The sequence below is a fragment of the Osmerus eperlanus genome, chromosome 5, assembly GCF_963692335.1.
Source record: "Osmerus eperlanus chromosome 5, fOsmEpe2.1, whole genome shotgun sequence".
NCBI lineage: Eukaryota > Metazoa > Chordata > Actinopteri > Osmeriformes > Osmeridae > Osmerus > Osmerus eperlanus.
In genome coordinates, this window is record NC_085022.1 from 10,780,288 (window position 1) to 10,797,876 (window position 17,589).

Below are 17,589 nucleotides of genomic sequence, written 5' to 3' on the forward strand. Positions count from 1 at the left end.
ACTAATGGTGTCTATTATTCAACCTATATACAAATTACAAAAATCAAAATTTTAATTATTTTTCAAAACTTTAATTATTTTTCGGTTTGAATATTTGTAATTTATGATTGTGCAGTTATTTTCATTGAAAGTTGTGAAGTCGGAATTTAATTGTTTTTAGAAACGAAAAGGAGTAATTGTGTCTTTATTTTCCGTCGTTGGTTATCGTTTATGGATTGTAATTCTGAAAATGAATGGTCTGGAGGCAGAATTGACCTGTCTAAACATCGATTACATGAAGCAAAAGTATGGTAACGATAGTTTATTGCAAATGCAAATATGGATTGATAAATGTGGATTTTCGAGTGTGGAGTCGTTTTGTTTTAAGGACCTTATTGTATTGCGAAATGGGTTCGTGGAGAGAAATAGATACACAGTTTTTTTTTGAGGTGGAGAAAAGAATAGATTTTAGCCTGATTGGAGAGGAGATAGGTCAGATATCTTCTGACATCTGCCATCTTTATAAATTTGCTTTGGATTCCCGCAAAGATTGAAGCTTGTGCCTTGACTTGCAATTGCCATTGTGTTTTGAAGAAGGAAAGGTTAAAGTCCTCTCCGGAACAAAGGGTTTGAGTCCCTGTTGTGTTTGGAATAAGCGTGTTGTGGGCTATGGTCAAAGCTGATGCAGAGCGTGTTGACATGCTGTTGAAAAAACATGTAGGCCAACACGAATTGCTAGGTCAATCCAAAATGCGTGCTTTAATTGTGGGAATTTGAGCAAAATGTACGTGAATGTCCGGAGATGTGTCATCACTGTTGAAAGTTTTTTTTTTTGGAAATTGTGAGCGAACTCTCAAATCAGAGACGATTGTTTTACAACTCTGTGTTAACCGTTATATGTTTGATGTTAGACTTTACATCGGTCTGATTACCGCCAGAAGGCATTTGTTTTTGAAGACGGAGACATTCTGTTTTGAAAATGCTAATGTTAATTCTTTGACTGAATTCTCCACTTGAAAAGAGGCGCATGCGCTTGAGCCTAGCGGAAGTTGATTCTTTCAGTGAAGCTCATTCTGCGTGCAGTGCCCACACATGAGTGCAAAAAAAAAAAAAAACCTTCACTCATTTTATTGAGAATTTGACGTTGAATTGTGAAGTATATTGGTTGGGAAAACAGATGTGTGTTTCTGTTTCTTTGTCGAACTTAAGAAAATATTGTGAGTTGCCATACTCTTGATTTGGAAATTATGTACAGACCGATTTTCTATATTATGAGCTTGATTCGTTGTTGAATAACGCGCTGGAAATTTAGTGTTTGGGTAGGATAATTGGTAAAAGGCCAGTTTTGGCAATAAAAGCGGTATTCATTTTAAGAATTACAATCCCGGGGTTATTGAAACTTTTATAGAAAGTTATGTGTTCAAACGGAAATGTTATGTTGTTTAAGGAATATTTTTGTTTATGTCTGGAAATGTTCGATGGTTTTAATTAATTTTGTGGGAGTTCACAGATGTTACTGTTGTTTAAAGAAATATGTAAAGGGTTATGAAGAAGTGATTAGAAAGCCAGTCCGAGGGACTGAAGTGTATACAAGGGGAACTAGTTCGAGTGACCGAATTGCGTTTGTTGTTAAGGGCAAAGGTGCTACATATGTGTGTTTATTGCTGCTGAGATGATTTGTTGAAATGTGTTGGGTTTGGTGGTATTCATATTTACCTATTTAAATGGACTTGAAGTTGAAGCTTTGTCCAACCAGAATGCTAATACATGGGTAAACTGTCATTCTCTGGCGAGTGATATTAGGTGCATATGTAGATTTCGGAGCCTAATTTTTATGTTGAAATTATTTTTGTTGTTAATGGTTGATAGACTTGTAAAGAAAATCTAGGCTGTGACTGTTGGTTAATGGCTAATGGTGAAAACGTGGAGGAAGTGCATTTTGTTCTGTCCTGAGACAAAGGAGAGTCCAGGAAGTTGAATTTGCAACTATGGTAACGACATTGGCTAACAAACTAACAGACCGACAGGCGGGTACAGGCTAGTAAAGGAATTGCAGCTTGATATTTGAGATCCAGGATGAGTAACCGCATGACGCATGCGCAGATGGAAATTGAGAAATTGACTAAGACGAAAATTTAGAGAAATAGATAAATTTGAAGCGAATTTACATATTAATTTGGTTACTTTTGAAATATGTTACGTGATGAGTATTTTGAGACATTTGCTAACAAGGTTTTGTTTGTTTGAGGACATTTTAAATGAGTTTCAGAAATTCCGAGGAAAGGTGGGGGCTACAAAAAAAAAAAAAAAGTCCCGTTACGTTGAGTTTTACAAAGGTGATCCCAGAGGGTGTAATTCTGCATACTTATGTGAGTATTAATGGTGAAAGATGTGTCCGTTTAGATGAATTCGAAGTTTGGTGGTTTACGAATGTATGATTTAACATTTGTTCTAAATCCTAGCCAAACAGGGAGGTAGGAGCCTTTCAGACCAGAACTTGTATTTACGAGCGGAAAATCTGTGGTGTGTGATGGTATCCATAAAAATGCAGAAATTAGACCCTGGTTCATGAATTAGTTCTAATTGGATTGGAAAAGTTATACTTTAGCAAAATTAAGTGAATAGATGGTAAACGCCAACCATCTGTGTTGTTTAAAAGAAGAAAAAAAAAAAGAGAAAAAAGGTTGAGAGTTTTTTTTGCTTTGTTCCAGAGGGCGCTGTTTGTTTGATTCGAGTTTTGAAATGCGCGATTGTTTATTTGAGTTGATTCACTAACAAAGAGTAATTGAGATAGCTGGTAAATATAGGAATATTCAAAGGTGTATACATTACATGCTTTGATAAAACTTTTGAGGTGTTAAAGAATAAGGTTTTGTTTTACGGGTTTATGATAAATTGTGAATTTAAAGGTTTAAAAGAAAAAAGGAGAGTTTATATTTTCTTTTGTCTTAAGGGCATGGTACAATGTTTTGGGATAAACAGTTAGGCTGTGATGAGGTTGTTTTATTATGGTATTGGTTCATGAAGAGGGTTATGATAATTTGTTTTTGAAATAATTTGGGAAGACTCATTAAGTCTGATAAATTGTGGTGTGATGGTTGTGCTAAGTAGCTTGTTCTGGACTGCAGCCAAAGCAAGTTATGAAGTTCTACCTATCTAACCTATATAGAAATATAGATGGGGTATAAGTTTGGTTAATGGTTACATTAAGAACATTTTATGGTCTATGTTTTATTTTGGAATCATACAGATTAAATTCTGGTTTAGGGTAGTGATGCTGGTTTTCTACATGTCTTGGAAAAAGAGAGATTTGATTTGGTGAATTTAAATACAAAAAAATTAAAAGGGAATCTGAAATATAAAGGTATTCATTTGAACTGTTCCTAAAGGTTTTTTGAAGAAAAGATAATAGGAGACTAAAAGATGGGGTAATTTGGTTGTTTTCTAAAATAGTTTTATTTTATACAAATTGGTTCAAAAGTTGGTTGCTTCAGTGTAAGCTTGTTAATTCATAAAAGGGAAAAGAGTTAAAATATTTTTACTGATAGTTAAATACATCATTGGTGTTACATATGATTTTGGGAAAGGTATGGAAACAGGAAGTTTCTTATTTTCACTTATAGAACAACTTGCTGTATGCAAATGTGGAATTCACTCTAACAATTATGATTATTCCACAGGGAAAATGCTAGTGCTGATACTAGCTGGAGCAGTTTCTAGATTGTCTGAATGCATTTATGAACTAACTAGAATATGTTTTTGATGTTGATATGTTTACAGGAAGTGATGAGATGATGTTGCTATGTCCGGATGAGCCTAACTTGACAAATTTGGTCTTACAGGACTCTTTTGAGGAAAATTGTTGTGTGACCTTGATACAACATTTGTTACAGATTCTTTAAGGGAAGCGCAGGCTTCTTAGAGAGGAAGAGGTGACGTTTAGGAATTTATGACTGACTGATGACTGACTGATCCAAACAGAGAGTGACTATGGGGGTTTTATGGTTTTATGAATTTAGCTTTAGTAGTTTGGATTTGTGATAGGATTGTGAGGGTTTGATATGATATTGCTGAGTTGAAAATATTGGACTGTATTTAACCCAGAGTGAGAATTTTGTTTTGTTTGAGTATATTTGATAAGAATTACAGAATACAGCGGACAGATGGAGAAAGGAATGGTGGAATGGAGATTCGAACTTGGACAAATCCACAAGAAAATGCGTTTTGGAAAAAGGAAGGATATGAGAATAAAAAAATGGAGGTTGTATGGTCTGCATAAAACATTTATCTTGAGATTTTGCTAAGTTAACACATGGAAAGATCATGCCTCTACAGTTTGTGTGATATCAAGAATGCATCATTTTAGCATACAAGAGGATTTGTAATGGATGCATAGTCATTTTTTTGTTAATATTTCATATGTGGGACAAGTATTATGAGAAAAGGAATTTAAACACGATAAGCTTCACAGTTAAGGTTAGAGAAACTATTTGGGTATTGACAGATGGATTTTGTAGAGTTCAATTTTTGGAGAAGTGATACTGTTTAATGATTGTTGATGGGAAGAAGTTTTAGACTTCTCAGGGGCTCAGTGGTCAAGTTTTGTTAATTTAGATTATTTTCGATGGGATTTTTCTTTGAGGTTATGTAATGATAATGGGTCACACTTGTTTATGGAAGTTATTTTGGTGTTGATAGGATTCAACATTGTGTTAAACACTTCAGTTGAATGAGAGAACAGAACTTTGAAGACTAAGTCAGACGACAAGAAGTCAGTTACCTTTAACTGACCTCTGTGAGAATGTGCTTGTTTATCACTGTGCAACCTTTTTTGGAGTCTATTTTGTGTGAGATTCACAGGCAGGTGAAGGAGACTATTGCTATGACTGGACCGCTGCATGATTTGATACCAGAGGACTGGATCGTGGTGAAGGACCTGAAACGCCTGGTAAAACCCAAGGTGGACGGGGCCATACCAGATTCTCCTGACGACTAATCCGGCGGTTAAGATCGAGGGGAGAGCAACGTGGATACACGCTAACCATTGCGTGCACCTTGTCTGGAGACGGAAGCAGAGGATACGCGTTCTGCGTAGTACCAAGGAAATTTCCGAGCTGTGCGCAAAGTGCAGTGTCGTTGAAAGTTGCCCTGAGCAATTTGATCGTCGTTTGCAATCGATTCGACTAGACTACACCGCCTGACAGAAGTTTGCCTACATCCAACTGAAGATGGCATCAGTTCCGACAACCTGGACTTTGTGGTGTACGGGGTACAATGGGTTTTGTCTTGAGACTAGCATTTCTTATGTTAATGTTTGAATTATTTGTCTTAATTAACTGTTTGGGTTTATGGTATTGTAAAAAAATAAAATATTTTGGAATTGTCATGGAAATTTTGGAATACAGTTATAATATGTGTGTTTTATAATGAGTTTTAAGGGCAGTCTGAAGAAGCTTAATACAGTGACAGTCGATTCAACCCATTTGGTAGAGATGCCATTTGCAGTTTTATAACTAGGAGACGTGAAGTCTAAGAGACGGGAAGTCTGGGTGACCTGAGAGGGTTCTTGTCACCTGGGAGGAAGAGACAGTTGGTCTAGAGACAATGTGGATTCAACTGTATTGTTATTGTGATCTGCTGCTCTGACCCTTCCTGTTGCATTGAGTGGGGTTAATCAAAAACTTGTTTGAAGTGGCCCGCACAAAGGATTGTGGGACAAATGGTACAGAGATGTATTGTTTCAAACTGTCACTGAATTGAGTAAGCCAATCATAGACTTGATTACATTGATGGATTGACCTTATAGAATGCCATTTGATCTAACGTGTATATAAGGTAGCGTTTGTGATTGTTCTGCATCACTCTGGCGAACGACCTGTGGCTAGCACCTCCTTCGTTATGACTGATCACAAAGTACTTTGTTAAATCATGATCTGTATAAGCAAAATAAATTTATTGTAACCGCCATCTCTTGACTATTCAAATCTACACAGTGCCGCTAGAATTTTTCCATATCACAGCCCACCCAGTAACGCATCAACGACCGTCTCCGCCTCCTGGTCAGAGAGGGCGTATGCCTCCGGCCACTTGGTAAAATAATCCATTACCGTCAACACATACTTGTTACCCTTTCCTGAAACAGGCAAGGGCCCCATTACGTCCACCCCCACCCTTTCCAAATGTGCCCCAACGGGGAACTGTTGTAATAGGGCGTGTGACTGACCAGGTGTACCCTTCCTAGCTGCACAGCTGTCACATTGTCTACAAAAGTCCTCTACATCGCGTCTATGTCGCCCCCAGTAAAACCCTTTCCTGAGTCGTTTAAGTGTCTTAGTCGCCCCAAAGTGCCCCGAACCTAGTCCCCCATGTAGCTGACCTAACACCATCTGCTGTAAAGCCTTTGGAACCACTATCTGCCAGGTGACCTCTCCCGTCGCGGGCGCCTTCCACCCCCTCTGTAAGACCCCCTCATTCAGCCTCAGGTTGTCAAAACCGGCCCACAGTCTCTTTGTTGTTGGGGACAGGGGTGCCACCTCCTCTCTCGACGGCCGTTGGCCCTCACGGACCCACTGCAGTACCAGTGCCAGCTCCCTGTCCTCCTCCTCCCTCTCTCTCCACACACTGTCGTTGACCAGGTGAGTGTCTCTGCATACTGGAGGCCCCAGCTGGCTCACCACAGCCACTGTGCCCTCCTCCTCACACAGCTCTCTCTCCCTGTCAACCCTCTTCTCGCAGTAGCCACAGCCATCGTCTGCACACGGTCGACGAGACAAGGCATCCGCATTGGTATGGCGCACCCCGGCCCTGTGCTCCACTTGGAAGTTGAACGACTGTAGTTCTTCCAGCCAGCGTGCGATCTGCCCCTCAGGCTCTTTAACCCTTTGACGCATACGAACACACCGGTGTGTTGAGAACTGGCTGGTCCCTGAAGCGTACCAACACACCGGTGTGTTGGAACGCGTCCTTTAGAACGTCCAATTTTGTTCAAAAACGTCACAATATAGAGTTCAACATTAGCCTACATGTATATTATGAACATGTGTTTACCTTACCTTTACAAGTTAACCTTATCCATATGAAAACGTTCAGACAATTTAGTTTAGCTAATGTGAGCTAACAGCTAACCAAAAAATAACTCACGCTTCACTCACTGCACCTAGTAAACCATGATATTATCCGTTTTCCTTGACTTGGTTATCACTTTCAACACATTTCACTATTGTATAACCAACCAGAGATCGAAATAATATACATACACTGTATATTTGGAGAAAGTTTACCTTTATTATCTAACTATATGAAATCATTCAGACAATTTAGTTTAGCTAATGTTAGCTAACAGCTAACCAAACATAACTCACGCTTTACTCACATCACCTAGTAAATGTGTTGAACGTTTCAACACATTTTACTATTGTATAACCAACCAGAGATCGAAATAATAGATATACATTCACAAATATGCATCCAAAACATCCGACAAGCGTCTGTCTTTCGTCTCGTTGTGAGCTACTAGAGGCCATCTTTGATTTTTTTTGTGTTCCGGCAACAGACATGACCCTTGATGATGTACCACTTGACCCCGTACACCTCAGTATTTTCTCGTGAGAAGAGTAGGTTATCTCATTGACCCTTTGACACCCACAATGCATTGAGTACTGATAAAAACAAAAAAACATGGCAGCCTACATTATCGGTATTAGCCAAGTTAGCTTGTCGACAGCTACACTACGATAATATATCATATCCATTCACTGTGGATTCACTTGTGTGAATATTTGAAAATCGGAACAGTAATGACAGTACTAAGTTATTTTAATAAATATTTTAGTAAGTTAAAAAACCCACACAAACACGTTTCTTAATTTTTACCACAGTATCCCTTTACTCATTTCAGGTACATGTCCAGGAAAGGGTACAATCTCGTCATTGTCACGTTACATATCAAGGAATATCATTACCACAAACATTCAGCACACAGCTATAAAAAATATATACAAATTATTTAAAACCTTGATGCTGTGTAGGGGTAGGCAAGACTTCCGTCAACATATCGGCAAAAAGGTACAGCATGTTTGAGTTGTGTGATGTACTGGCTATATTTAGGACAGGATCCACTATGGACATCCAGGATCATGAAGGGCTTGGGATTTCTGGGTCTGTTGTCATGACAAGTCAGATGGCTGAGCGGTTAGGGAATCGGGCTAGTAATCTGAAGGTTGCCAGTTCAATTCCTGGCCGTGCAAAATGATGTTGTGTCCTTGGGCAAGGCACTTCACCCTACTTGCCTCGGGGGAATGTCCCTGTACTTACTGTAAGTCGCTCTGGATAAGAGCGTCTGCTAAATGAGTAAATGTAAATGTAAGTCAACTGGCATTTATTGTCATCATATACTTACAGTACACAATGAAATGAAACAACATTCTTCCAGGACCTAGACAACTACAACAACTACGTAGAATTAGGTAAAAAAGATTGGTCCAACAAGACAAGATCCAATTTGTGACAAATGCCTCAAGACACCAATAAGTGGGGATACTCTGAATGTAAACAAGTAGGCTAGTGCAAGGGAAACTGTGAATGTAAACATAACCTACTAAAATCATATGTGGACATCAGTTATTGAGGTAGCAGCCATATGCAAAAAAAGAGTGGAGTGATGATGTACAGGAGCCTGGGGGTGCATGGGTTTGTCCACAATGCGTGTGGCTTTGGGGGTGCAGCGTTTGTGTTTGTGAGGGAAGAGAGATCCTGACTATCTTCTCAGCTGTCCTCACTGTCCTCTGGAGGCCGTGATGCAGCTCCTCGGGATGCTCTCTATAGTCCCTCTATGCAATGTGGTGAGGATGTGGGATGGGAGATGGGCTGTCAGCCTTTGCAAAAAATAAACATGCTGCTGGTACATCAAGGAATTAGGTGTTCGACGGTCTCGTTGATGTTCAGCAAGGAATGGTCACTTTGTGCTGACCGTACTTGCCCGACACCTGAGAGAAGGCCATGTACTATACATGGACAGTTTGTACAGCAGTGCTGTCATTTTCTGTCTCTTGGAACGGGGCCTGTGCGGGCCAACATGCACCTGTAAAATTAGAATTATGTTCAATATATAGAAAACGGTCAACAGCAGGCAATCAAGTGGTATGACAAGTGGTGCGTTTCATTACCCTATGAAACATTACAGTCATACATTGCTGTCTTGTCATTTCAATAGGTTGTTAGATTGAATAAGCATTAAGTCTGGTTTATTCTACATGTCGTCCATCAACTAGCCCTAGCCCAGATTTTCCAAACAAATTACACTTGCCTCTCATTTTTGCTTGAACTGTGGCCTGACAATAAATGAGGAATACATTTTCTATCAACACGGAAATTAATGACAGTAGATGGTAGCAAGAGATCACAAAACATAGCCATCAATATAGAATGGATGTCTGAATTATTGTGTTTGCTTTAATTTGACTAAACATGGCAAGTTAGTAATCGCTAGTTACCTGAATAATACCCTTTACTACGAGCTAGCTAGCAAAAACATCAGATAGTGGAAAACAACCACAGGTCATGCTTTCGTCTCAATATCATGCCACAGGTATGTGTATATTTTGTGGGTATAAATAATCTACTCACCAGAAAAGTTTCCCAGATAAATTGAAGCCAACCAAAAAAGGTTTGAAGGTATCCAAGCAGCATGAGCTTGCTTGATCGCCTTTCGTCGAGGTGTCTGGGAGTCATGTTCCAGTCTCGCCTATAGCTCAATTTGGTTGACGATCAACAGTTGCTGCTAATGTACTTGGCTATGTTACGTAGTTTGTGTAGTAGGATTATAACAAAGTAATGCAAGTGCATCTAGTCAGTCTAGCGTGTTACTAGGATTGTAATGTATCGTTTTGTTTTCGTTTAGCTGGCTCCCATCCAGTAACTTATTTTGTGAACACTGGCTGCGTTGCCAACTCAGAAAGTTTACGAGATGGAAGCCAGCTAAAAACAAAACGATGCATAGCAATCAAATTAGACTGACTGGATGTATCCAAATTATTTTGTATTCGTTATCCGACCACACAAACAACGTAACATAGCCTAGTAAATTAGCAACAGCTAACTTGTTGATTGACTCTTTACTACACTACGAGCTAGCTAGTTTGGCAAAAACATCACCTCGTGAAACACAACAGTTCATGCTTTCATCTCAGTATCGTGCAAACTATATGGGTGGTATAATTTGAGTTATACAAATACTTCAGTCACCAGAATAATAGCCAAAATATCTACTTTGAAGGTTTCCGCCAGTCCCCTGAAGCGGAAGAAATACGTAACGAGAAGGTGGATAAACAAAACAACCAATGAATGGAGTATTCGTCACTAATACGGGGTGCAAACTAGGTCAATGGAAAATGCGAACCGAGAAATACTGAAATTGTATAGCAATTCAATTTTAATGCGTCATAATCAATTTCTGGAACGTTGAGATTGATACAAACTCACGCGCATAAAAAACTCACTCTGGGGGACCAGTCAAGGAATTTAGAACCTACGTGTGAAAGGGTTAAAGGAAAGCAGCCATTGGAGGGCTGCGTGGTCGGTGCGCACCACAAAAGCTACGCCACAGAGGTAGTATTTGAAGTGGCGCACAGCAGCCACAACAGCCAGCAGTTCCCGTCGTGTGACACAGTAGCGCCGCTCCTCTTTGGTGAAGGTCCTGCTAAAGTATGACACAACCTTTTCCCCTCCTGGAACAGGCTGCGCCAACACCGCTCCCATGCCCACGTTGCTGGCGTCTGTGTCCAGGACAAACGGTTGTGACGGGTCAGGGGGGGCGAGGACCGGGGCCTCCATCAAAGCATGTTTCAGGAAGTCAAATGCATGCTGGCACTCCTCAGTCCAAATAAACTCCCTGTCTTTGCCCAGTAGGCTCGTGAGGGGGGAAGCAATGCTGGAGAACCCCTTCACAAACCTGCGGTAATAGGAGGCCAGCCCGAGGAAGCTCTTGACCTGCTGCTTTGCTGTTGGGACCGGCCAGTCTCTAACAGCTTCCACCTTCTCGGACATGGTGCTGACGCCCCTCCCCCCTATGCGATGTCCCAGGAAGGTTACCTCCCGCTGCATGAAGTGACATTTATCTGGGTGTAGCTTCAGCCCCGCTCCCGTCACTCTCTCCAGCACCCTCCTCAGCGTTCCCAGTGCCTCTTCAAAAGAGGTCCCATGAGCCAGGATGTCATCTAGATAGACCAGACACTGTTTGCTGGGGACGTCTGAAAGTACACGGTCCATGAGACGTTCAAACGTGGCCGGTGCATTGCAGAGTCCAAAACATAACACTTTGAACTGCCAGTGGCCACGATGAGTAGAGAACGCGGTCTTAGCTCGTGCTTCTGGGGCGAGCGGTACCTGCCAATAGCCGCTGCGTAGATCAAGGGAGGAGAACCACGAGGACCCCCTCACCATGTCGAGGCACTCGTCCACGCGGGGAAGTGGATACGAATCCTTCCGCGTCACCGAGTTCAACCCCCTATAGTCCACGCAGAAGCGTAGCTGACCCCCTTTCTTAGGGACCATCACCACTGGGGCCGACCAGGGGCTGTTGGACGGTTCGATGAAGTCGGCCCGCTCCATCTCCTCCACAGCCCTGTCTGCCGCTTCCTGTCGAGCCAGTGCTATGCGGCGGGGCCGAATTTTCACCGGTCGTGCATCACCCGTATCGATCTCGTGCTGCATAAGGTGGGTGTAACCCACATCCTGTTCACTCCATGCAAAGCCGTCCTTGAATTCTGTCAGGAGTTGTCTCAGCCGTTCCCGTCGATCTGTGCTGAGCCCCTCGCTGCTTCTCCGACAGACCTCCTCCACCGCTACTAGAGTGGGATCCACCCCCCCCACGGGACGTTGGGGCAGAGGTGACAGTTCAGTAGTGTCCCTAGGTGTGAAACTGGGCGTCACTGGAGACAGCTGATGGGTGCATGTGGCGGGGACCTGTTTCCCCATCTCCCCTCCTGACTCTACAGAGGATGCTGACCGGCAGCCCCCACCACTAAGCAGTTTTTCAGGTGTGGACATTGTAACATCGAGCCCACCTCCAAAGCTCATAGTGCCTGTGCCTAGGTTTAATTGGCAGCCAGTGTCTCTGAGGAAGTCCAGGCCCAGTATACAGGGGTCCTGAACACTTGCCACCCACACTAAGTGTTTCACTGTTCTACCCCCCACAGTCAATGTCATAATCTTCTTCCCCAGCATTGGAGCAGTCTCACCTGTAACTGTTCGCAGTTGGACCGCAGTCCCCAGCTGTTGTGCGCCCCACCACCACAATATCAGTAGGTATAGAGTTTACCCGCTGCTGGTCCTTTTGCTCTCCGTTACCTGGGGGCGTGTCTAGAGTCCGCCCTGCCCCTTCGGCACGGACCCTTTCCCGTTTCCCGAGTTGTGGACAACAGAGCAGTCACGGAGTAGATGACCAGGCTGGCCGCACCCCCAGCAGACTAGAGGGCCAGAGCGCCGACGGCGGGGCTCGCTGGGCTGTTGAGGAGCATTTACAGAGACTGCACGGATTAGCTCTGTCACTTCGGCTGCCCACCTCTGTCGTTCTTCGCTCTCTGTGCATGATCCCGCCGCTCTGACCACCGCTGAGTCCCTTGCTCCCTTCCCGACAGACTCACCCCAGATTATTTCGTTCCGTCTTGCCACTTTGAACGCCTCCTGCAGCGAACGTGGTCTCGCCAGCTGAGTCTGTGCTCGCAGCTCCGGAGGAGCCAAAGCTAGGACGAAGCGGTCGCGTGCTAGCTCGTCCTGCACGGCCGGTGTCATATGACCATAAGCCCGCCGGGTCAAACTTTCGATCTCGTTAGCCAACGATCTAAGTGACTCCCCCGGTAGTCTTTCCCTACGACCCAATGCCGAAAGAATGAGCTCAGGATGTCTGTCCCGACCATATCTCCTATCGAGTGCCCCGACTAGCGCCCTGTAGTCCCGTCTCTGCTCCGGGCTTAGCAACAACAAACAAGCCACAGCCTCCCCAGACAGGCACATAGCTAGCTGCAATGCTCTCTGGTCTACACTCCAACCGTCCGAGTCCGCTAAAAGTTCGAATTGTGCCAAGAAAGCCTCGAGGTCGGCATCACCAGAGAACCGTGGTGTCTTCACTCTGTCATTAGCTCCTGGGTGCTGTGCAGCGCCATTGCCGTTTACATTACCCCGGGTCTGCACTCTATCGCATGGTGGGGGCAGCGATGTGTCACTCCGGCCCTGTCGTGCTGGCTCCATTTTGGCGGGCAAACCACCCACAAAGCCGCCGTCTCTCTCCCTCCGATCCACATCCCCAGCAGGGCACCAGGACGAGCCCCATGCACTGTAATCACCCATGTCGATCTTGACCTCCGTCTTCTCCTTTATCCTAGGTTTCGTGCCCTCCATCGTCTCACACCGACAAAACTAGCCGGTCCACGACCTCAGTTCGAATCACTTCTGACACCAGTGTAGCACCCCTAGCCGGGATGCTAATGAGGAGTCGGGAGTCAACCGGTGAAGTGCTGGGTTTTATTACACAGACAGTTGTGGGCCACTGTCTACGCCTTAACTAATACAAATAGTCTCGTAATCTGAACAATCTTGATAATGATGCTTAATGGCTCTGGTTTTGTTGTTTTACCTACACACAGTTGTTGACCTTAAACACGAAGGGAAAACAGAGAGAGAGGTAACCGCCAAAACACCCCTATATATAGGCTACAGCCAAAAATGACCCACCCCAGCTATCCCACAACCTCCCAAACCCTCCAATAAGAACATGAACATTAACAACCAATGAATGTCCAATAACACAGGGTCGCTACAGTACTGTACTAGCTGCCATAGAACAGCGAAACTAGCTACGTCTATCGTTCGTTACCTACAAACAAATGCTTCGTAACAGTATTTACTTTTTATCGGCGATATTGACAACAGAGGTTAAGGAACTTGTCTTTAATCAAACGATCGTCTCCGTTTTCAATTTTAAGCAGTATCTACCTTACTGTAGGAAATCTCCCATTGCATCCTCTCTAGCTTCTTCGGCTAAAGATGGACGACAATGACGATGCATGCATTATTCACGCCTACGGTGTTAATACAGTCTGTAAAAATACCACTTTGACACACTTGCAAGAAATGATCCGCTGGTTAGATGTAGCATGATCTTATTTACCACCCACAATAGTTCTGCTTTTTTGCAGCAGCAGCATTCTGAGTTAGAGTAGCTAGCTTTTCCAGTTGCACAACAAAGTCACATAATGTGACGAGATTGAATTTAAAAAACTCACCAGGGACAACGACAACATCGGCAACCCTGCACTATGGATTATTATTTTGATGTCATCTTTAAATTAAGTGTCTGAACAGGACTGGTTGTGCAGGCACACATGATTAGTTTCTCCTTCATCTTGAACCTAAAACCTAGATTCTAGGTTAGAAATGTTGACAATAACCAACAGTTGCTACGTTACAAGAAACAAGGAACCAATCCGATTGGCCAACGCTCTTCACTGTTCCACTGTTCAAACTTTTTTCTGTTTCTACATCTTTAAATTATTAATACTTTTCAGAATGGGTTTTATTCGCCAAGAAACATCACACAGACAAGGAATTTACTGTGGCAGGAAGGTGCACACATTAAACATATAAGAATCTTAAATAAGAAGTGTACAAGTCTAACTAATACTAAGGTTTAAAAATGTAAAAGGTTTAGAATGAAATCAAATGGCTCTAACATAACGCTTTAACATTTATGAAATTAAATAAGATACCCTTTACATCACTCTTTTTTCTCCTTTTTCAACCGTGAGAAAATATTGCAATGCATAACAATGACAGATATACTTTTAACACTGTCTCACCATTTTGGTTTCAAAGCAACACTTTTTTTCACCTTCATACTGCTGACATACTTTTGTCTGCTATGATATTGATAACTGTTATGCAATATACACTTCATCATTATATTTGCTCATTTTTCTAACTTCAAACTTTTTTCTGTTTCTCAATCTTTCATTCTTTAATACTTTTAACTAGTGGTGGGCCGTTATCGGCGTTAACGCGCTGCCGTTAACCTGAGACTCTTATCGGGCGATAAAAAAAATATCGGCGTTAATCTATTCTCAAAGTTGGGTTGGGAGCTGGGTCTGTACTACGCAAGCTATAATGACTTTCACCTTGATATTTTAGTGCGGATGTATACCTTGCCGAATTGCACTGTAGAGGGCGAGAACGAGTCTTTGAACCTGTGTGTATGCCTTGTGTATGAAATTATCACATCAAACGTAACGTGCTAACATGGATGCAGCTATGAAGCCGCCTGGTTTGCTTCAGGGAAAATGTATTTTTAAGAAGCTTCCCAATGGAAACCTCGACAAAACTAAGGTTGTTTGCACCTTGTGCTATGCGGAATTAGTTTACTGTAGGAGTTCTTCCAGTCTCAAATACCACCTAAACGCAAAGCTTCCCTTAGCTAATGCGGAAGATGCCGGGCCAAGCACTGATGTAGCGCAGGGGAAGAGTCGTCGTCAAACTACTGTTTGAGTGCAACCGAGGCAAGCCCGTCAGCACAGCTCTATCAGCCAAGCTAACTAATATAATAAACAGTTAATAAACACAAGTACATCTTATTGAACATAATTTATTTTCATCACCAATTATCATAGTAGAACAGCTTTCTCAAGCAGTTTGTGATGCATTTTGGAAACAGGAGATGAGCCCCTGGTCTAATGCGCCACCTGGCTTGAGAAACCCGTTCTCAAAGACTTACTTTTAGTCATTATTTGGGTAGCACACATGTTCTGAATGCCTTCGGTGGAATTCAAATGAGCCATTTTAATCTAGATTAACGCCAAGATTACAGTGAGATTAATCTAGATTTAAAAAATTAATCTATGCCCACCACTACTTTTAACGATTAAAAATGTATGAAAGTCAATAAGATACTCTTTTCATCACTGTTTTTTCTCCATTTTCAACAGTAAGAAAATATCGCAATGCATAACAATGACAGATATACTTTTAACACTTTTTCTCACCATTTTGTTTTTAAAGCACATACCTCTTTTAAAATTTTTGTAAAACCTTCACTATTCAAGCCATCAAAACAATCGTTTCAACTGCTTTCAGCAAACACACACATTTTCTTCAGGAAATGTACCTTTCTAGTTATTATTGTTTATTTTCGCCCCCCTATGCATCAGTCAATATTTGGACTACATAGACAACCAAGGTGTCAAAAGTTTCGTATTGGTAGCGATTGCGTTGGTTGTATTTTTATTTACGTTCCGTTGCATGGTTTAAGTAGAAATTGCGTTTTTGTGGTGAAAAGTGAAGCTAACGGTGGCTAATTTGCTAGCCACAGTCACTGACGTTACTAACGTCCCTACGTCACTAACGTCACGAAAACACGCGTGACTACCTGTAGCAGAACATTCGTTTCGCATCTGTTAACTTGGGGGATAGCTAGGCTAACTATAGCTTTACTGCAAGGCAGCTGCAGAAACGCCACAAGCAAAGAGGCCAGGGTGATAACTATTTACTCATTTTACTTTGTGATGTGAAACACAATTGTGAAATGTAATGTACAATTGGGCAACACATACTAAAGTGGTCTATGATGCATCTGTTTTCAATCGTTAAAATAAACATTCCTCACAAATACATTTTCGTTGTAGGATTTATTATGACATTACATTACAAGTAAACGATTTGTGGGTGAAATTATCATTACCTGTGGTTTCAAACCAGTGTTGCTCACTGCAACGCTGTAGCCTACCCGAGACACTACAAAAACATCTACACGGCTGTTTAGGAAATCAAACGGCGACAGAACATGTTACCCCTTACTTAAATCAAAAGTCTTTCAATAAGTGAAACTATCTGACTACTAACCTGAACTTCATTGCCACAGCCTTAACTGTTCATGAAAATAATTAATTTCAACCTAAACCGTACAACGGAACGTTAAATCGAATTCAACCAACGCAATCGCTACCAAGACGAACACAGCAGTACAGTAGTCTAGTACTGTACTGTCTGTAGTAGTAGAATTTACCGGGGCAGCTTCTCCACACAAGGCTATATTGCATTTTGCGTTGTTACTGACAATGATCGCTACCAGTGAGCTTTTTATGAATGAAATATTTTCCACTAAATAAATGTCAAGCTTATTTACGTTTTTGGGGGCATATTTTCAGTTAGCAGATGGTACTGTTTGAATCGCGATTCCATCTTCTACTACCGGTAACGTCGTAGAATAATCTTCAAAGGGGGTTCTTTATTAATGAATGAATGCAATGAGTAGGCCAAATGCCTGAAAATATCATAAGGGAAAAACTTAAAATGACGTTTAAGTCATAGAGATTAGGTCAATTTTTACACCGGTCTGCCAAATTTATTCGTTGATTCAACGATGAGGCTGCCTCTTGCAGGGGAAATGAGAAGACATCTATTTCATTCTACACTTCACTCGTATTTTCAGTTGTAAATGAGCAGCAAAAAAAAATGCTTTTAAATCTATGTAATCTTTATAAATAATAAGTATGCATTTTTATATAAAATATACAGAAATATCAGTTGTAAAAATGTCATTCAAAAACGGACCCCTGTGCAACCGAC